Source organism: Ochotona princeps, chromosome 11 (genome assembly GCF_030435755.1).
Source record: "Ochotona princeps isolate mOchPri1 chromosome 11, mOchPri1.hap1, whole genome shotgun sequence".
In the NCBI taxonomy this organism is placed as follows: Eukaryota; Metazoa; Chordata; class Mammalia; order Lagomorpha; family Ochotonidae; genus Ochotona; species Ochotona princeps.
The window spans coordinates 56,853,963-56,877,584 of record NC_080842.1 but is presented as its reverse complement, the minus strand read 5'-3'; positions in this window follow the sequence as shown (position 1 = coordinate 56,877,584).

Below are 23,622 nucleotides of genomic sequence, written 5' to 3'. Positions count from 1 at the left end.
TGGATTACTGTGTCTTGCAATGAAATATACCACATTAGAGATATGTACCTGCTGTATGATTTTTTTTTATAAATACTGAATTTCACATTGAAGATCTTTTCACATTCTTAATGTTTAGTAACTTTTGTCAATGACAGTGATTTTAAACACTCATGAGTTCTACAAACCTCAGCATATTTTCCTGTAATGTGTACAATATTAAAATTATTGTGTTTTTAAGTTTTTGAAATAAACATTGTTGAAGGATCTGTCATCAAGTTCTGAACGTGTAACATTTACATGATGTTTCGAGAAAGACAAAGCATACGGAAGTAAGTTATGTAGCACAGGGAATATTGAAGGAAGTGATTAAAGATAAAACATTGTTGGGATGATGAAAATATTCTATATTTCGACTACAGGGGTGATTACATGGCTTTATGGATTTAATCAAAAGTCTACATCGTCAGATCTATACTGAATGCTTAAAATCATAAAATCTGTATGAATGATTCATTAATATTTGTGATTCGTAAAGATGAACTGTATGTCTCAATTAATTTTATTTTAAAAAGTATGTTCAACCTGAAGAGAAGTGATATATAAAGAAGCATGTTCAAAGATGTTGGATTTGAAGAAATGAATATTAATCTCTGCTCCTCTTATCAGCTTTATGATATATAAGTCACTTCACATCCTTTAAAGGGAAACCGTTATCTTGTGCTATCTAGCTCTTTTGAAAAACACTTTAAATAAATACTACTTAAAATATTAAGATCAATGCAACATCGCAGCAAATATTCATCAAACTTAAATGTGATATAGGTATAACTGCGTTCAAAAATCCTCTTATGTAAAGATATTAAAAGTTCTTCAGTGGGGTCACAACTTTTGAATTTATCATGACTACTCATAAAAGAAGAAACTTTTTGTTTTAGTTTGATTAAAATTTGAAATGAAATGCAGCTACTTCCTTTAAGGATTTCTAAAGATAATCTCTGAAATAAAGAAACAGGTCTATACACTCTTTCTCCATTTTTATATTTTGTAAAGATAGACTATTGAGAATAACCCAAGTTAATTTTTAAATGTAAATTAGTTGGTCTATGGGAAGTGTGAGTGGGAGGACCCACACAGCACCTCCCTGCCATGGAATGTTTCCAGTCCAAATACCAACTTGACAGTCCTTGCTTTCCTGTCTCGACTACAGAGACCAACCTTAGAGGTGGACCTGCAAGGGAACTTTGGAGTTCCCTTAATTTCTGCCAATTAGGCAATCATTTCAGTGATTCACACAAATATCTCTTTTGAATTTTATCTTCTTATTTTCTAATGAGAAGTGTTCGTTTATGTTGTCCTTAATAATAACCTTGAATAACTATACAATAATAAGAATAAATTTGAACTTACTCTGACAGGAAATGTTGTTGATGTAAAGAAGTTACTTGGACATTTAGACAAACAGCTTCAAATGATAATATTGATGATCATCTTGCAAGTAATTGGACTCACTGAAAGAAAAATAATGCCTTCTACTGCTTTTCATGATGGTGCATCCATAATCTGTTTTACCATCATAATTTCAAAGCAAAATTATAGGGGCTGGTGATGAAGTGCAGCTGGTTAATCCATATTGGGATACTATAGGATCCCAACTGCTTCATTTCTGTTCCAGCTCCCTGCCAGAGCACCTGGGAAAGTAACAAAGATAGTTCAAGTACTTGGGCAGCTGCCACTCATCTGGCAAACCCAGATGGGGTTTCTGGCTCCTGATTTTAGACTGGACAAGCTTTAATTTTCATAGCTATTTAGGGAGTCAACCAGCAGATCTCGCTCTGTTTTACTCACTCACTCACTCAGTTTTCCCCTTTCCACTTTCTTGCTACTGGTGTGCCTTTCCAAGAAATACTTTATAATTTTTGGATTACTGCTGTGTCACAGTGGGTTATGCCACTGCAGGAAGGACTGGCATCCCATATGGGTATCAGGTCAAGTCCCAGATGCTCCATTTCTAGTTCTTGCTAAAGCATGTGGAAAGACATTAAAAAGAGGTACAAATACTTGTGTCTTCACATCCATGTGGAAAACCTAGATGAACTCCTGACTCCTAAATCCTGCCAGGATGTTGTGGCCATCTAGGGAGAGAATCAGTAAATAAGAATTTCTCTCTTATTCTCCCTTTCTCTTTAACTCACTTTTCAAGTAAACAATAAAATCCTTAAATAAATAGAAAAAATAAGTAGAAGAAATTTATATGTGATGGAAAGGAAAATGGCAGAAAGGAAAATGAATGAGATGGACTTTACCCATCCAGATGAAACCCAGCTATCTCCCGGCAAGAAGTGGACAGAATCAGAGTTTGTGGAAGTCAAGTTGCTGTAAACTAGTAGAGCATAATGCGGGAAAGAGGAGGCCACTCACAAAGAGTCATGGATAACTTAAGCAGGGTCCTCTTACGTGTTAAATTACAGACATGAGCATATGAGTAGGAAAGCTACATAAATTCTGGAAAATGCATAGAAAAAAATGAGGAAGAAAGTTATAATAAGAAGGGTGAGTACAAGTTCTTAGCATTTGCCACCCTAGTAAAAACAATCACAATAAACAAACAAAAAATCAAACAAAAGCAACTACATTTCAGGGTCTGGTATTGTGCTGGACAGAGCAGTCACCTGCAATGCTGGCATTCATCTTCCTGGCCATTTTACTCCCAGTCCAGCTCCCTGCTAGCAGCCTTAAAAAAATATCAGAAGATGGCCCAAGCATTTGAGCTTCTGCGTCTGGGGAGACCCGGAAGAAGTTCCTGGCTCCTGTCATTAGCCAGGCTCAGCCCTGGCCATTGCAACCACTTGGAGAGTGAACCAGCGGCTGAAAGGCCACTGTTCTGGTTTCTCCATCTCTGTATCTGCAACTCTGACTTTAAAATAAATAAAAACATAAACCTTTGTTTTTTTTAAAAATCTCACTACATTTCAATAAAAATAATCAAAGGAGAGCTCCAGAGTAATAGAAACTGTAAAACAAAAACTGAGGTTGGCCACATGGCAAAGGGGAGGAAAGCACTTTCCCTCTGTGACCAGATCCTCTTCAGGGTCAGAGGGAGTTCTACCCTCAGGGGAGCAGGTGAACTGGAGGTCCCCAGTCCTCTCCATGGTTGCCATGGACACTGACTCTTCATCACAGGGAACCCCTGCATTCCTCATAGGCATTGAGCTCTCCTATGGGGCTGTCTGAAGTACGCAGCTGTGCTCTCCCCCAGGGAAGCAACTGACAGTGCCTTCCTTCCATTGCCAATGCTACCACTGCTTGGGCATCATTAGAACTGAATGTTTTGCTGAGGGCAAGTATGCTTTTACATCATCACTGCTCGCTGCCACTGCTCTCCCCAAGGCCAGTGCTGGCTGTTCTTGAGCAAAGTTACTGCAGGGACCTGACCCTGGGCCCAAGCTTCTTCAGATCCTCTTCATTCTCCCTGGACCCCCTGTCACAGCTTGCTGCAAATCTCAGGGCCTGAGCTGTCTCAGCATCCTATTTCCCAGGGACGCAGATCCTTGGCTGAGCTGTGCTGTCTAGTTCTAAGAAGAAATGGCACAGCAACATGCCTCCCTTGGACCCTGCCAGCCACCGCAAAGTCTGAACTTCTGATGTTCCTCCCTCTCCCGGGACCAAGGCCAGGATTGCATTTCGCCATTTCTGGATCTTTACTGTTGCTACAGACAGTTTCACACAGTGTGAACTGCTGTCATGCCTCACTATTTCAGAGTCCAGTGTCACCTTGAGTGACTTGTTTTTTGTTTCTGATCTGACTGTGCCCCATTAGCTCTGGAATCGGCAATGTAACCTTACCCTGCACCGCAGAACCCAATTGTCCAGAAAATCAAAGCAAATGCATGTTATGAAAAAAAATATGCATGAATTTAAGAATGTTTTGTACCAAAATGAACTTATCTTTTGAGTCTATTTTTTCGTAGACTCAAAACAGGAGAGTATTTTTTTGAAGTTCTTTGAAGTATATGAGTCAAATATGCTCAATTTTGTTTGTTCTTCTGCAGCAGGATTTGTTGAAAATGTTTTTATTGTGCAAATTAGCCCCGTGGCAAACTGAAGGTGGCTGGTGTAGAGTAACCTTGGAAGGAATGTTAGCTTTCCGCAGTCCCCATGGTCTTGGGTTGTTCAGCAGCTCAGCCTTGACTTTCTCCCACAGTGGTGATGTGGACCCAGAAATGTGAAATAAACTATGAAATTAGCTCTGCTTGCCCCTGTTTTGATGAATGTCTTGGTCATTTCAATCTTATTATTTTTGTCCAGGCAAATTCAAGGTCATTCTAGATTCTTTAATGTGGGAAAATGGCCTCCATTTTTAAATGGATTCATATTGCAGATGTTATTGGCACAACGGAGAAAATTTGGAGCACTGAAATAGTCTGCCTGGCATATATTTTTTTAACGAGTATCTCACAATCTGTGTCACAGCCAATAACTCTCTGCTTTCAATGTTTTTTTTTCTTCACCTGTGTTTGAACTAATATTTGTGTGATTCAGATGTAAGCAACAACAACAACATAAACAAAAATCAACAACAAAAAAAGGCTCTAATACCTTTATATTCCAAAATCTATCAAATGGATATATTTTAGCTTTATATAACTGCTTCCCCTATGTTCACTCTGTTTCTAATATTTCATTTTCCTGTGTACGCAGAAGTTTAGTTACGTCATGGGATACTTTCTTTTTTATTCATTTATTTTTTAAAATATTTATTTATTTTTTATTACAAAGTCAGATATACAGAGAGGAGGAGAGACAGAGAGGAAGATCTTCCGTCCGATGATTCACTCCGCAAGTGAGCCGCAACGGCCAGTGCTGTGCTGATCTGAAGCCGGGAACCAGCTCTTCTGGGTCTCCCACACGGGTGCAGGGTCCCAAATCTTTGGGCCATCCTCGACTGCTTTCCCAGGCCACAAGCAGGGAGCTGGATGGGAAGTGGAGCTGCTGGGATTAGAACTGGCGACGATATGGGATCCTGGTGGGTTCAAGGCAAGGACTTTAGCCGCTAGGCCACGCTGCCGGGCCCAGTGTTTGGATACTTTCAAACTTTCATACCTTGTATAATCTATTGATTGATTTGAGAGGCAGAGCCACAGAAACAGACAGATCGAAGCTTCCTGCTGCTGATGTTCTTCCTAAGTGCCCACAAAGCATGGAGCTAAGAGCTCCTCCTGGTATCCCACATGGGCAGCAGGATCTTAACCACCAGAGTTTCATCTTCTGCCTCCCTTGGATCTGCATTAGCAGGAAACTGGCATGGGAATCCTAGCAGGCACTCAAACTCCAGAACTCAGAAATGAGTTGCTGATGTCTTAGCTGGCATCACCATCTATTTCCTTTTAAATTGAAGTTGTGTGTCTGTCAAACAACTAGGAGCCTATCTTAACACATTTACACATCTGGTATAAGGCACATTCTAATTCCCCATTCGTATTGATTTTGGAATAATTAGAAGGTATTTTCCGGGCCCAATGCTGTGGCCTAGCAGCTAAAGTCCTTGCCTTGAACCCGCCAGGATCCCATATGGGTGCTGGTTCTAATCCTGGCGGCCCCACTTCCCATCCAGCTCCCTGCTTGTGTCTTGGGAAAGCAGTCGAGGATGGTCCAAAGCCTTGGGACCCTGCACCCGTGTGGGAGACCCAGAAGAGGTTCCTGGTTCCCGGCTTCGGATCAGCACAGCACGGGCCATTGCACTCACTTGGGGAGTGAATCATCGGATGGAAGATCTTCCTCTCTGTCTCTCCTCCTCTCTGTATATCTGACTTTGTAATAAAAATAAATAATTTTTTTTAAAAAAGGTATTTTCCATTCTTCAGAGCAAAAATCACGTTGAGCAGAAGATACTGTGGAGGTGGTTTCTCTGAACAATATAGATCATGTCTGTTGCAGTAATAATGCTTCAGTGATCTGAAAGTGATTTAAATCTCTGACTGCCAAATCCTTTAAGCTTGCGCTGAAAAGCTGCATGTTTACTATCAGTCATGCTTTATACAGAATGAAATAAAAGAGACCAAGAATTTCCTATAATTATATAATTCACTGTTTTTTATCTTCATAAACCCAATTGCAAAAAGAGTTTGAACATTTGGAAGAAAATAGGGCAATTAAGGACTTATTTGACTCTTTATTAGAAAATTATTTTCAGATGAGTTGGTATAATAGTGTTCATTGAAAAGCTCAGAATGGAAAAATGAAACCTGACAATCTATAAACACTGCATAATTTCCCACTGTGGGAAAATTGCTAAAAATATATCTTAAATTATCATTTGAATATAATTTGCTTACTGTTTCATTTTAAAATATTTTTGTTACACATATTTTATGTTAATTGTGTTCAATTGAGTAACATATCTGGACTCACATTTTCTTTTTTTTTTTTATTAGTATTATTTTGTGGTACAGTTCCATAGGCTCTGGGATTTCCCTTACACAGTTACTATACATCCCCTTAAATGAAAAGCCACAAAACAAAATGAACAACAGAAAGAAAAATAGAAATCAGCAACAGGAAGCAAATGGATTAGTCTACTGGATTAAAGAGACAAAACCCATCTATCTGTTGCCTACAGGAGACATTTCTCACAAACAAAGATCAGTGGAAACTATATGCAAGTATACTATTTCCTCCTGAAAACAGAGGCATTGGAACCATGAAGTGAGGGTTTCATGCCAACAGTCATAATGTGGAGCAGAGAAGAGTTTACTCTCATTTACATAGTGTGACTCAGTGAAGTAGTATTTTTTAAATATTATTTTTATTAGAAAGCAAGATATACAGAGAGGAGAAGGAGAGACAGAGAGGAAGATCTTCCATCCACTGATTCACTCCCCAAGTGAGCTAAGCCAATCCAAAGCCAGGAGCCAGGGGTTTCTTCCAGTTCTTCCACATGGGTGCAGGGTCCCAAAGCTTTGGACCATCCTCTCAGGCCACAAGCAGGGAGCTGGATGGGAAACAGGGCTGCTACAACATGAACCATGCCCATACGGGATTCTGGCGCATACATGATTTGGACTTTAGCCCCACGAAGTAATATTTTTAACTAATTACCCAGTGAACAGTATTTTAACTAAAATGACCTCTCCACAATTCTATATTAACTTCCAAAAATAAAACATACTGTGATATTTGTCTTGGGTTTGGTTTATTTAACTTGGTGTAACGATTTCCAGTTGTATCCATTTGTTACAAATATCAAGGGTGGCTGAGCAATGTATCATGTTTTCTTTAACTAGTCATCAGTTGATACACATCTAAATTGATTCCATGTCTTTTCTATTGCGAGTTAGTCTGCTGTAAACATGGAAGTGCAGGTAATTCCCTCATATGCTGATTTGATTTCCTTTGGGTATAATATACCTATTACAGCAGTGAGATAGCTGAGTCACATGGTAGATCTATCTATGGTTCTCCCACAAAACTCTATACTGGTTTCAGTAATTCCTGAACCAGTTTGCATTCTTACCAACAATTCATTAGGGTAACTTTTTGTTTTACAATCACCCCAGAACTTACTATTTTTGATTTTTGGATAATAGCTGTTCCAATTAGAGTGATGTGATGGTCATTGGCATTTTCTTGGTGGTTATTAGTCACAAACATTTTTGATGTGTCTGTTGGCCATTTGTATTTCATCCTTTAAAAATGCCTGTTTGTGGGCCCAGTGCAGAAGCCTGTTGGCTAAAGTCCTCACCTTGCATGTGCCAGGATCCCATTTCGGCTCTGGTTCATGTCCTGGGTGCTCTACTTCCCATCTAACTCCTTGCTTGTGACCTGAGAAAGCAATAGAAAATAGCCCAAATCTTTGAGCCCTGCTTCCGAATGGGAAACCCAGAAGTTCCTGGCTCTTAGCTATGGATCAGCTCATTTCTGGCCTTTCGAGCCAGTTAAGGAGTGGACCACTAGAGAAAGATTTTTCTGTCTTTACTTCTCTCTGTAACTTTGCCTTTCCAATAAAATAAATAAATCTGCAAAAAACAAAATTGCCTGTTTATGTCCTTTGCCCAGTTTAAATTGTATTATTGTTATGTTGTTGAGATTTTTGCTATTCATAAGCTTTCTGTATATGAATCTCTCACTGGAAGCATGTTTTGAATATATTTTCTCTCATTCTGTTTCCCTTTCCCTTTCTGTGCGAAGCTTCTTAGCTCGATGTTATCTCATTCATTTATACTTGCTTTCACTGTTTGTGCCTCTGCAGTTTTATCTGCAGAGTCTTTGCCTAGGTCAAGGTCTTGCAGTGTTTTCCCTATGTTTTGTTGTTGTTTGTGTTCTTAAGTTCTTTGGTCCATTTTCAGCTGGTTTTGGTATATGGTGTAAGATCTTGGGGTGTTGTTTCAATCTTCTGTATATGGAAATCTAGTGTGTTTGTATATTTACTGATGGAAGTTGCAGCCCGAGTGCTTGAACATATTTGTCTGCTTAGGCTCAGAATGGGATTTTATCCTTTTGGAGAACCATCTAAAATGCATTCGCACAAGTGCTTTTGGTTAAAATTAGCCGGAGTTAATTTTATTTTTTATTATGTCAATTTATCAGGGTAAAGATAGAGTATAAAAAAGAGCCAAGCACGATAACATAGTGACTAAAGTTCCTCACCTTGCATATGCCAGGATCTCATATGGGCATGGTTCGTATCCCGGCTCCACTTCTTATATAAGCTCCTTGCTTGTGGCCTGGTAAAGCAGTCAAGGATGGCCCAAAGCCTTGGGACCCTGCATCCCCATGGGAGACCTGAAAGAAGCTCCTGGCTCCCAGCTTCAGATTGGCTCAACCCTGGCCCTTGTGGCTACTTGGGAAGTGAACCAATGAATGAAAGATCTTTCTCTGTGTCTATTCTCTCTGTAAATCTGACTTTCTAATTAAAAATATTAAATCATAAAAGTAATTGTTATGGAAATAGGAACATTTGAGTAAAACTTGTGTGAGCAACTCATCTTTCCCCAAGGGAATGCAGAAATGCCTTTCTTCATTAAAATCAATGAGGAGTCTATTGTTCAGGAAGGATTAGCATAAGTGAGAATGTTTTGTTGTTGTTGCTTACCAATGTCATAGTCAAGAGTTGGTGACTTAACTTTCACTCTATTATTTGAATGAAATATTGGACCTTGAGGTGACAAAGCTCTCCATTACTCTGGTTCTAAATCTGCTTCAATAATTTTTTTTCTATCACACACTACAAAGTGACTTTTATTTAACTAGATTTCAGAGTCAGAGTGTGACTCAATCCAAAAAAAATCCAGCCGTTGAATTATAGAAAGCTCAGGAGATCATGTGATCTGGCACTGCCAAGGCAATCACAGGTGGGACTTGAAATTCAGTGTATTTATGGCAGACAGATTTTTATGTTGATTTTAAGTTGTTATAAATCACAAATGATGTTGGTAGAAAAAGGGTTCTCCATCCCAAGACTTCTGTCTCTAAACCTGCCCCATTGAAGATGAGGCTTTTAATGTATAAATTTGGAGGAGGTTACAAAAATGCTGTCTATAATAATTAGTGTATAAGAGAAATATTTATTATTCAGAGAGCTCATATTAACAGACTCAGTAGTTAACTAGACTTCTTTTATGGGAAAGGGGGGGTCACTTTTAAATTATATGAGGAATGGGGGCTTGCAAAATAGACTAGATAAAAGGATGGACTTAACAGAGAGATCCTAATAATAAGTCCTGCTCTCTAATGAAAATCAGTAGTTTTAGTGGCCTGACATCCTATGTACCTTGTTATATTTGAAAATTTTTTCAATTTGAAGCTTGCTTTGATAAGTTGGATTCAAGACATTGGTTTTCCTTGACTTCTTAGAAGTTCAGAATATACACAATGGTGTATGTTCTGCAGTTAAGACACAGTTAAATAAGTTTTAAAGCAAAAGAGAATGATGGCTAGGGAAGTAATTCAAGTTAGAAAAATGTAGGTAGGTAGACACGATGCATTCTTTGTTGAAGGCAGAGACTCTGCTTCCACATTGTATTCTAGGTATTGCGACTCTCACGTGGAAGTGGTTGAAGGGTAACTGTGGAAGAAACCAGCAGTCACATTAAGATCACATTTAGTCACATTAAGATCCTGTTCATCCGTACAGTCTTTCAGAATCTGGTATTTCTTTTGATCTAGTTTAAATGAGCAAATTAGACTCTGATCTAGTCTGTCCCACATCCCATTCAGCTCCCCTACATGTCAATGGGCATTGAAGCCTAGTTGAACTCAACTCGCTCCGCTATCCAGCCCACACACATACTAGTGGGTGCGCTTCTGTCTAGCCGCAGCTGCCCTAGTCCTGGTTTTCATGGTCTCCATTGGGAGTGAGAGCCCAAGAGGGAGGTGCCCACTATTTCCCTACTGCACTTGCACTCTCCAGGTGGTTCTGCAGTTTAGCTTGACAGAATTAGCCCCCAGTGCCAGCATCTGCCAGCTGATGCTGTGGCAAAGCCCAACCAACACTCACCCACTCTGGCTTATGCTTGCACCAATAGGAGCCGTCAATCCAGCCTGGCTTTTCCCTGATCTAGCTCACATTAGGCCCACAGGTGTTGTAGCTCTGCCTGGTCTGGTCTATCCCCATCTCAACTCATGCTCTCCAGGAGGAGTGGTGTTCCAGCAGGGGAGCATTCCACATACCTCATACGAGCTTTACCCCTGTCGTGCCGCCTTCCCACTCCCCATCTTGTGTGTGCTGATTGGGCATGGTGTCCTGGTCTGATATGGCCTGCCCTACCTGAGCTTTTTCCAGTGGGTGCCCTAGCCTGGCCCAGCCCGGCCCACCCCCCAAATCCAGTTTTGGTTGGTGGGGGATAAAGCTTAGCCCAGTCCAGCTGACACCCAGTCCAAGCCATAATGTGTACTGGTATGTGTTGCAATTGGACCTGACCCGACCCACACTCCATTCTGGTGCTTGGATTCGCCAGATGGTTATGTGAACTGGCCTTGCCTGGTTTGCTCCCTAACTGAGCTAAATGTATGCCACTGGGCACTGTTCCCTGGCCTGATCTAGGAAACCTTGTGACTTAAATAACTGAATTTTGTTTTGCAGAATTTGGGGACTCATGATCTCGGGCTGGTATTACTGTGAGGGCATTGTTTCTGGTTTGCAGAGAGCCATTTTCTTATTTATCCATAATGGCTGTGAAAGCAGAGAACAAGCTCTCCTGTCTCTTCTCATAAGAGCACTAATCTCATTCACAGGGATTCCACTTTCATGATCTGGCAACCTCCTAAAAGCTCTCCCCCACCCCTTATGTACTAGGTCACTCTGGGTCTTAAGTTTTCAATATTTTGGAAAGCAAACATGCAATTCATAGCATAACATATTTATGCTACCACTAAAATTAAGATTCTTATTGTCACAGTACAAAACTCATTGTTTTATTTAATACACATGCAGTTGGTTTATTGGACCAAGTTAGATCAATGTAAATTGTCCATGCAAAATATTCTCCTAATAAAAGCACAGAGGGTTCCTAATGATAGAAAACTCTCTGTCATTTAGAAAGTCATAAGTAAACATTGGCACACATAAATTGAAACTAGAAAGTATAATTTTTAAATGTGAACATATTTAATTTACCTTTCTTGAATGGTAGCTATAAAATTACCTTTTAACTATGTCAGCATGTTGGACAGGATAATGAAAATAGAACCCGAGTTATATTTGTAAGTGATAATGACCAGGGCAATGGCATGGTTTTGATGTATTGTGGTTACATAATTATTTGAGGGTTGAGGGAAAAACCTTGTGGTACAGTGACTGGAAAATATTCTATAGTTACTTCCCAATTTTTCAGTTTCTAGCTACATGAGAAACTTCGGTTTCAGTTTTACGCACGAGCACTCTCTATTTAGTCTGTTTACTTTTCTCACCTGTTCAAAAACTGTAAACTCCACAAGATGTTAGTATTTTTAAAGAGGATAGTAACACAAATACTTGCGTTTGGGTTGGCATCATTTCTGCCTCTGTTACTAAGATACTAAAGCCCCTAGTTACTAGCCCCTTCAGAGTTTCCCAGCATCCCATTTTCTAGGCCAAATTGCAAAGAAAACTCATAAAAATGGAAATTTATAAAAGAAGGAACATTGTGCTGACAATATTCAATGGGAAAGGACTGCTTGGCCAGCAGTCCAAGCACAGGAATGAGCATTTTACAACATTGCGTGTGTGCTGTCCTCATCAATTTATGTTGAGGAAAGCTGGAAAGAAAAGAAGGGGAAAAAAAAAAGCAACTACAGCAGAGATGCAGAAAGCTAAACATTAAGGGCAAATCTAACGGGCTGAATTGACTTCAAAAGTAAATTTGAAGGACTTTAAATTGGGTCTTATGTAGCTAATATTTTGAAATATTTTAATTAAGTCAGTGTGACTCAGGATTGAAATCTTCCCTAAGGATCCAATTGGACACAGATAGCTCATCAAATTGACACTCTGATTCTTTTTCATTAATCAAAGCCTGTGTACTGTGCACTGATATTCCTCCTGGAAAAGTGCAATTAGGAGGGCAAAGTAGCATATTTAATGCTTAAAGGTCTTCTGTGTAAAAGAGTGACTTAATGTTTCCTGCATGACTCTTGAGAACAGATCTAAGACCAATGAATTACATGGAGAGGGCAATCATGTTTGGCTTTAATATAGAGTGTATATCCTTGGAATTGCTCATTAGCTGTAATAACATGCCATTCAAGGTCATAAGATCCCTGTCAAAGAGATGCTAAATATGTGCAAATTTTTTGGTTTTTCTTAAATATGTGAAGACTGTATAAAATGATCTGAAGTTAAAATTTCAATAATGTTATCTATATTACTTTGTATACAATAGGAATGATATACATTTACATGCATATATACTTTTAATGGATGTTACGAAACATCCAGTTTAATAAACATGCTGTTTTATTATAATTAATTTTTAATGATTTATTTTAATTATTTTATTGGTAAAAGCATGTTTATTAGTTTTAATGCAGTGTTTTAAATTTATACTGAACAGGGGATAAAAGCATGGGCAGTATTATTAAATCTTAAAGCCATTATAATTAGCACAGATTGGAAACCAATATGTTAAAGAAATTGTTTTTACATGTGGTTAATTAATTGTGATACGGTATGTATTTCTCATTGTTTTATTGTGCACTTAACGCACAAATTCCTAGCAGAACTTCTGCATTAGCAAAATAACTTGTCATGGAGACTTTTAATAAGAGGGGATTGAATAAGTTGAAAAGAATAAATTGATTGATAACAAGGCAATTACAGATGGTTATTGCGTACCCTTGGATTTCAAGTTTTCATTGTTGCTGTTGTTTCAGTAAGAATCTATGCCCTGAGAGCTCAATTTCTCCTTTTGCTTGGAGATTCTTTCGTATGTTAGAACTGGGTTACATTTTTATGTGACTCGTTATAGAGTTGCATAAGATGAGAGAGAAGGATGGCTTTAATTTGTCCATGAGCTGATTTTAATCAAAGGAGAATGACCGATGGGCTTGCTAAAGAAATAAGAACAAACTTTGATCAGAAGACCAAAGAAATAAGAAAGATTAAGTGTAGACTGACATGTCTCTGCAGGCAAATTTCTGATTGAAACGGTGGAATTCTCAAAGTGTTGTAGATTCTTCACCCTTACTGAGTTATTCATTTTAGGTAAGGAGAAAATAGTGAAATGTTTGATGCCGTTTCATATTTTTTTCGTTAGTGGAAGTGAAGACAATAAAATAAAATTATTCAAAGAGGAAATTTGAGAATGGGAGGGATTCAGTCTTTGTGGCTTTTCCACATGTCTATCACTTGCATTCATTTATTTTCCACAAACTGAGAATTGTTTAATCACTTTAAAATAAGCTAGCAGTGACTTCTCAAAATGTAAAACTTGACTGTCATCTTGTAGGGCTTACTGCTTGCAAACAAATGTGGCAGGCAATGATTGTATAGGCCAAGTTAGTGAAAGAGCATAAGAATAATTTCTTTGAGTACAATTGAGGCAAATGATGCAGTGCATAATTCTTTATCTGCATATGAACACGACGAACATATCTACAGATTATACTTCTTACTGTATGTTTTTCCACCTGGCTTTACAAAGATGGTATACTTGTTATTCCTATTACCTTTAGATGGTAGGTATTCCTACTTCTATCGCACAAAATGCCAGGCAGGCAGGTGATGCTGTTGGGGATCCAAGGGGACAGTCTGCCTCAAATGTCTCAGCACTATCTTTTTTAAAATGACATTTAAACAAACATGGAATTTTATTGAAGCCTAGGAAAAATAAAAATAACGTTTGTAATCACCATTAGTTGCAGTGACTTCAGACTTTAATTATATCCCTTATTTACTTGTCTTTATTTTGAAAAAGTAAAAATCAGTAATCACTTTAAAAAATTATTTTGAGATTGTTATAACTAGTGGTACAAAATACTAAGCTGCGAACTGGGAGCAAGAGTCAAGTCTGACAAAGAGTACCTTAGATTCTCACTTCTGTATGCAATCAGAATTATTGATTCCCTTGTTTCATAAAACTAAATAATATTACAATTATTACAATTATTTAAGAATTTATAGACTGGTTAGATAGGCAGAATTCAAATTATGGACTTACTAATAGTATAAGCAAAAAAAGTATCTGATGGTTTGCCAAATGAATGTCATTTTAATTTTCATGAATTTCTCATTATTTATAGATGTATGATCTTGCATTCTATGTCCCATGATATGAGTTTTATATACCTTTATGGATTTCTCATGTGTGTATTAAGTTTCCATGTGCATAAAGAAGAAATCAAATGGTTGGAACTTAGTTCTCAGAGAAAATTAATTTTAGAATACTGTTATAATATTACAGAAATACAAAGATGCTGGAAGATGCATATTTTATATACAATTGTCAGTAGGGATAGCTACCTTCAGTTATGACATTCAGTTTAAGACATCATTTATAATTTATTCATTATTTGAACTTGCAGAGGAGTAAGGTGGAAAAATATGAATTCAGGGAGTTAAAGTATGTTTGATGTTTTCACTGTGGTTGAAAAGAAACATTTTGGATTTTCTTATTTAATTTAGTGTATGCACTGAAAGTTACTTGATTTGTATCAAGTAATAGGAATTGATCATATTTTGCACTTTGATTAACTTTCTAGGGCTTACATAACAAAATGGCTTAAGCAATAGAAACTTGTGTGCTCACAATCCTGGCCTTTAGAAGACAGGACATAAGTGCTCACAGGGTTTGGTTGCTCTGAGGCCTCTCTTTTTGAAGTGTAGATGGTCATCCTCTGTCTGCGTCTTCAGCATTTCCTCTGTGTGTGTGCAAGAAGTGTCTGTCTTCTTGTTGACATTAGTTAGAAGGATAAGGAACCTACCCAATACTTTTCATTGTAATTTGTCACCTCATAAAGGTCTTATCCAAACACTGGGTCACATTCTCATGAACTAGGATTAGACACAATGTGAACTTGGAGGGGGTGAAACTTTACACTTTCACTATGCAAGACCTCTAAAGCCTAATGTCCTCATTGAAAAGGTTTAGAGAACACGTTCTACTTCGTATAGCTAATTAAATTCTTTTGATCGCAGAACGCATGGAACATTGTAATTTTTTCTGATCCTTTATTTCGTAGAATTTAGTCTATCATATGAATTTGCTTGTACATTTTAACCAACATATTCCAGATGCTCTGAAACTTTTCCTTGATGTTCTGTCTATATGAATGAGTTAGACATTTGGACCAGAAAGTGATTGAATGTAGGGAATTTATAATATAAGATTTGAAATTGGAAGACCTGGAAAATGAATGAACACACTCTCATACAGGGACTAAGAAATAGGGTATTATCTTTGAGAATCAATATTTAAAGAGGGAATTTCATGCTCTTAGGAAAGATCATGGAAGATTCATAACTCAAAGAGGCAGAGAGCAAATTTACAATCTAAGTTTTATAATATGTTAAGTTAAAGATCAGAGCATTCATAACAGGAAATAAAACTAAACGCCAGTCCAGCTGAGGTCACATAAGCTAATCTTGATCACTAATGAATAAGTCTTTCCAGTGATGTTACATATCCCTGCCTCTTTGACCAAAGCTCCAACTTATTAAGCACATTATAAGACTAATAAATCATCTTAGGTGTGATTTTTAACAAAACCGTTGCGCCTGTAGCACACATGTACCTTCTCCCCTCCAAAGATTCAATACATTTCTGATCTCATTTTTCCCCAGCTTCAGAAGCTTGCACACGTATCTCAGAAAAATATACTATTTCCTGTGTCAGTTTTATTAGGGTTTGCTTCAACTTGAGGATCTCCACAGCTTGCAAATATATGAGTTTATGTCTCACTCATGTTGCATGTAAATACCATGAATTCCTTGTATCTTAGTTACTGTATCTTCTATCCTGAAACTTAAGATTGAAACACAGGCTGTGTCTGAGACCTGCTGTTCTGATGGCAGACACAGAGAACAAGAGAGTTAGCTGAAACACAAAATGGCTAGTGATGTTTCTACTTGGAATCTACTTGTATCACATTTCGTTGATCAAAGAAAATCTAGTGGTCACTTTGACAAGGAAATCACAAAATAAACCCCTATTATGGGAAGCACCCTCAAAGCACATGAGCAACAGAAGGATGATTCTTCTACAAAAGTGGATCATAAAATTCCCGGGGAAAAATGCAGCTTATGAGGACACAAAGTAGAAATGGTCAGGAGGGCCTGAAAAACAACAGGCGATAATATGTGATTGATTTCCAAAGTATTGTTTCAAAAATTAAATCCTACCAATACTTACTGCTTTGCAGAATGTTTCTGTAAAACTCCATGTGATTTTGTAATTGGAAAACATTGGGAAAATCAATTTTTCAGTGGGTAGTTTAATGTATAAGTTCATTTGAGTGAGGTCTTGGTCAAGTGGCAGTCGGTTGAATGAACTGGAAAAGATCGCAGAATAGTGTTTGACTCAAGCCGATTCATTTTATTTTACTGCTTCCATCTATGGGTTCATAAATATTCATGACATTTGAACACGGAAGGGAAATAGGTTCTGCAAAGCTAGTGTTAAAGAGTAAGTACTCTCGTCATATTTATTCAAATAAAAAACCACAAAAAGTCATGATTGTATTAATATTCATGCCAGTAATTTCAATAGGAAAAATAAAGAAAAGAGAAAATTCTATTTCCCTTAAAGTTTAAAAAAAAACTTAAATTTATTCTCTGTAGACTGATTTCAGGTTACTGTCAATATAAACATTAGGTTAAGTTCGCCATTAGAGGTTTGAAATAGTCAGGTGGCATGTGATGGTGTAGTGCTGTTACAGGATTTGGCACAAGGTTTCATTGTTCTATACCTAGACTCGTCTGAGTTGAGAGTGGTTTGAGTCATCATCTTCAGATGCCAAAAGTCAATGAGAAAGACAAAATAGATCAATCAAGCAGACAAAAATAGGAAATAAGAGATCAAACAAGATTAGAGGATTTCAAATTCCTTTTGAAAAGAACTATGATTTCCATGTTTTTTATGTGCTACACTTCCTGAATAACAGTGGTTAGAAAATTGTTACTTTGGCACAGAAGTTGTGAAGAAAAATAAGATCAGTATATTTCCCTTAATACCCCCCAAGATGCTGTGTTCATGTATGGCCTCATTCTCTCCTTCTCTTAATTGCATTTCCCCCTCATTATTCCTAGTAGAGAGGAAAAAATGTGAATAACAAAGTATGTATTCGGGTACTTCAGAGTGCTTATAGAGAATCAAAATTTTAAAAATTATTTTGGTGCAAACTTTGAAACCCATGCATAGATTTTTTTTCCATGGGTCTGTGATTGGGGAAGCATGAATTCAGCCATATAATTATAAAATTCAGGTCTACAAAGCCTAAAATACTTTCCAGCTGTTCTCTTACACAAAGCCTGCTGGTCCATATGTTAGCATGTAGGCTGAATTCTGCATGATCTTGTGTTTCTCACATTCCTGCCAAGCACAGGTTCTCCCTCCCTTCATACTGAACTGAATCTAGAGTTTTACCTTTCTACTGTCTATGCGTGCACTCTCCATGTGAACGTTTTGTCTTTAGGTACCATTGGCTTAAATCAGAGGCCTACCTATTAAAAATCATCTTTATCTTTGGAAGAGGATGATGAACAGTGACTTGCTTTAGAACTGGTACAGAGAGATGGGACATTTGAGAAGAACAAAATGAAACATTCCCAGGTTGAGCTTTCTAAGGAAAAAAAATACAGTTAAAGAGGAAAACAGACATATTTTTAGATATAAAAATCTCAAATACATATTTTTATTAATATGATTATGAACCCATAAAGAGAAAATGATTTCCTTTCTATTAAATTTCAGTGAACTCTATGAAAACGTAAATATGTCTATCAAATCAGAGAGTTTGATATTCTTGAATGAAGTTTATATTGATTGAAAATCAAAAGAAATCCAAGCTTTGACATTATACCTATCTAATGAATATTAAGCTAGCACCCTAAATTTAAGAATTATCCTTGGATCTGGCATGGTGGCCTAGGGCTAAAATCTTCGCCTTGCATGTGCTGGCATCTCATATGGGTGCTGGTTCTAATCCCAGCGGCTCCACTTCCCATCCAGCTCCCTGCTTGTGGACTGGGAAAGCAGTGGAACACGGCCCAAAGCCTTGGGACCTGCACCCACATGTAAGACCTGGAGGAAGTTCCTGGATCCTGGCTTCAGATCAGCTCAGCTCTGGCTGTTATGGTCACTTGGGGAGTGAATCAACAGACACGATCTTCCTCTCTGTATATCTAACTTTCAAAAAAAAAAAAGAGTAAAAATATCTTTAAAAAAATAAGACCATTATTTTGCAGTGCGCATTTTCTTATTGTACAGACCATGTGTAATTGTCTATGAGAGGAAATTGTTCCAGTACACATGTACTTATAGCTGAAAAAGAACCATGGACAAAGAAAATATTCTATTTCATGAGATAGACATTGAAGATTGCAATTAATGTCAAATCACCTACTTATCTAGGTAAATTAAACAAAATTATCCAAATAGTAGATCTTCTTTTAGAAAAATGTGCTTTTTATTTTCAAATTATTAATTATTTTTGATGATTTTTACATAGTTCATTAGTGTGATTAGTTAGAGTCAAGGGTTACAGGAAGGTGGGTGAGATCACCATTTCCACATTCTCTCTTTTTTTTTTTTAAAGATTTATTCATTTTATTACAGCCAGATATACAGAGAGGAGGAGAGACAGAAAGGAAGATCTTCCCTCCGATGATTCACTCCCCAAGTGAGCCACAACGGGCTGGTGCGCGCCGATCCGAAGCCGGGAACCTGGAACCTCTTCCAGGTCTCCCACGCGGGTGCAGGGTCCCAATGCATTGGGCCGTCCTCGACTGCTTTCCCAGGCCACAAGCAGGGAGCTGGATGGGAAGTGGAGCTGCTGGGATTAGAACCGGCGCCCATATGGGATCGCGGGGCTTTCAAGGGGAGGATGTTAGCCGCTAGGCCATGCCGCCGGGCCCCACATTCTCTTTTATTCCTTCCTGTTTGGGGGGAGAGAAGAGACAAGAAGAGAAGCAAATCCCAGATTCCCAAACACCTCCGTAGCCTGGGATGGAGGACAGCCACTCTATATCACTCCAGGGTCCCTGATGTGGGGCATTCTCTGAGGGTCCTGCTCATGAAGTTTCAGTAGCTCAAACAGTTTCAAATTACTGCTTCTCCAAACTTAAAATACATGAACTACTTATTAATATACCATGGCTGAAAAAGCTTGTTATAGGTTTCTTTTCATTTCAATTTTTTAAGTTAAGGACAAAAAGTTTGAAAAAAGTTAAGGACAAAAAGTTAGCATGCCAAAGAGACATTCTCCATATGCTGGTTCACTCACCAAATCCCCATACCAGTTGCAATTGGCCTGGGCTGAAGACAGGCGCTCAGAATGTAATCCAAATTTCACCTGAGTGATTGGGACTCAGGATCTCGAGACACTGTGGGCTGCCTCCCCACATGTACACAAAGAGGATTGTAGTATTGAATCCCAAGCCTTTTGAGACGGGGTGCAGGAACCTCACGCAATGCCTTAATTTCTATACAAAAACTTCCACATTACAGAAACTGACCATTTCTTTCATTTTCTGGGAATGACACTTATTTTTGAATTTAACACTGGTGGCTTCTTCTGCATAGCACATGGTGATTTGGTTTTCCTTTTCATTTCTGCAATTACACATGATATGACTTGGGATATATAATACTAAAAAATAATTAGTATTTTTAATATATACTTAATCCAAATGTTTATGCTCAGATGTCAGTTATAACATATGTACCTATGTATTAACGCATGCGTGTCTCTCTGTGTGTTTATGTTGAATCCATATTCTATAAACTATTTTTCTATCAAGCAAAATTTACATGAATATATGATTCCATGAAAATTAATCCCTCCCATATAAAGTGAATCTGTGTATAATCCTCTCCATTAAATTGTAAAATGTATTACATTTATTCTGTGTCATTATATTTTTACCTTTATTGGAATCAATAATAATGTGATTGAGTAATCTATATGTCATTGATCAAGTTGTCAATTTTTAGGCTATGTTCTACTTAATGCACTTATATTCTTATAACATTTGACTGTGATAGGAAAAGAAGGGAAGCAATTTATGAACCTGAATGATGGCCAAATCACGGAAACATTCATGCAGGGCTACTCTCTATTAATGTTTTAATTAAATATATTACAGAGGCAAAGTGTGATCTGGGGCCTCCCTTATTTTCACATATGAAATCTTATACTCATTTTAATTATTGTACAAGACAAACTGGAAAACTTGAAACTTAAATCTTTATAAAAACACCATTTGATTTTACTTAAGTGCTAGGATATTCTATGAAATAATGGTTCATTAATTATGATTCATTGTCTTCAGTGTCGACTAAGATGGCTTCTTGGAATTTCATCTGTTGGTCTACAAAAAAAAGAAAACAAAGATGAGTACATCCTTTCCTTTTTTTAGACTTGTACTTCTTTTTATTATTATCATTTTATGATACAGTTCCATAGGCTCTGGGATTTCCCTTATCCCCTTCCCAATTCCCTCCACTTTCACTGAATTCCCCTATATTATATTATTAAAGTATAGTTCTTCATACACAGTCATATGTCCATCATTGTGGGCGTGAACAATGGCAGAGAGTTAAGCATCCTATTGTAAAGATACAATAAACAGTTTCATTGGGAGTCCATCTTTGGAAGTAGAGGTGCATATTGCATTGTATCTTCACATCTGGATATGATAGTCTCCGTTACTCAGTTACCATACAACCCTTTAAATGAAAAACCACAATACAAAGTCAACTATAGGAAGAAATATAAGAAATTTACAATTCCATGAAGTTAAATTACATGCTACTGAATGACTAATGTGTCACTGAAGAAATGAAAAAGAAAATCAGGAATCTTCTTGAAGAAAAAGAATCTACTCTATGATCTATGAGTCATTGAAGAATTTTATGAAAAGAAAGTGTTTTGGGGCCCGGCAGCATGGCCTACCTAGCGGCTAACATCCTCGCCTTGAAGGCGCCGGGATCCCATATGGACGCTGGTTCTAGTCCCAGCAGCTCCACTTCCCATTCAGCTTCATGCTTGTGGCCAGGGAAAGCAGTCAAGGACGGCCCAAAGCTTTGGGACCCTGCAACCCTTGTGGGAGACCCAGAAGTGGTTCCTGGTTCCTGGCTTTGGATCGGCGCGCACCGGGTCACTTGAGAAGTGATTCATCGGACAGAAGATCTTCCTCTCTGTCTCTCCTCCTTTCTGTATATCTGACTTTGTAATAAAATAAATAAATCTTTTAAAAAAAGTGTTTTGAAGAGGTGAAACTAACAAAAAAATCTAAATTTATGAGATATAGTTTCCGCTGATCTTTGTTGTTGAAATGTGTCTCCTGTAGTCATCAAACAGATGGGTTTTGTTTTTTAAGCCAGTTTACTAATCTGTGATGTTTGATTGACCGGTTTAAGCCATTTACACTCAGGGTTCATATGAATTGATGGTAATTTGTTCCTGTCATTTTAACAATGGGTTGTTTATTTTGTGTTCTGTTGTTATTTTACTGGGATGTTCTTCACATTTCCCTTTGGTTTTGGTGAGCGCAATTCCTGTTCTCTGTCAAGACCACATCTTTAAGTAACCTTTGTAGGGCAGGTTTGGAAGAGGCATATTCTTTTAACTTCTCTTTACTGTGGAAGAATTTTATTTCATTTTTGAAGATGAAGAAAAGTTTTGCCGGGTACGTTATCCTGGGCTGACAATTTTTGCTTTTAGAATCTGTAATGTGTCACTCCATTTTTTTCTTGCCTGTAGTTTCCTGTGAGAGGTCTCCTGTGAGTTTAATTGGCATTCCTTTGTATGTCAGTTGATTTTTTTCATGTGCACTTTTAAGGATCTTTTCCTTATGTTCAATTGAAGAGAGCTTGATGACCATGTGTCTTGGTGAAGATCGCTTTTGATCAAGCCTGTTGGGAGTTCTGTGCCCCTCCTGGATCTTGTTTCATAATTCTTTCTCTAGCTTAGGGAAATTTTCCCTTATTATTCCATTAAATATATCTGTAAACCCAGCTTCTCTTTCTGTACCTTCTGGGACTCCCATAACTCTTATATTTGGCCTCTTAATAGTGTCTTTCAATTCTTGAATACTTTTTTTAGGCTGATCCAGCTCTGCTTCTGGCTTTTTGTTTGTTTCCCCCTGGTGACAAGAAATATTTTCTAATTCTGAGATTCTTTCTTCTGCTTCCTTCATTCTATTTTGTAGACTCTCCACTGTACTTTTAATTTGCTCCACTGTATTCTTCAATTCTGATGTATCATCTTTCATTTGATTCATTTCCAGTGTGACATATTCATTGAATGCCTTGAACTTCTCTATTACATGCTTCTTATTGTTGATAAGAAACTGTATAACAGTGTTTTGAATCCCCCATTTTCTCAGTTTCTTCCTCAGTTAACTCTGAAGTTGGCAAAGACTTTTGCTCTTTTGTAGGGGAATAGAAGTTTGCTGAACATTTTCTACTACTGTTAGCAAAATACCTGGTTCTGGATAACATATGAAGAAACGACATTTTTTCATCCTGTGGCTTGGGATGCTTTAAGGCCCATAATGGAGTAAGCCTTGTGCATAGGGTTGTGGAAGGCCTATTGATTCTCCTCATCACAATGAGGCGAATACCTGCAGAAGAGATTACATGGCAAGGCAAGGAGCCAGAGAGTGAGGGGCCGTGCTTAGCTTTTTCTTGGTAGCCTGCTTTCAGAAAAACTAGCTGGAGTCCCATGAGAATTACATTAATCTTGTTTAATTGCAGCACTTCCAATGACTTAATGACCACTCACTAGGGCTTACCTCTTAAAAGTTCTATCACCTTTCACATTGGCATCACACTTCTAGTATTTGGAACTCTGGTGACTCACTCAAACCATGCTCAAACTATGGAGTTCAATCATGTAGGTGTAAGATTTGGGATTCTTATGATGAGACCTCTACCTGCAAGTATGCCTGCATTTCTTGGAGCCCTCTTCTCTGACCCCATCAAAACTACACAAATGTTTTGATGCCAA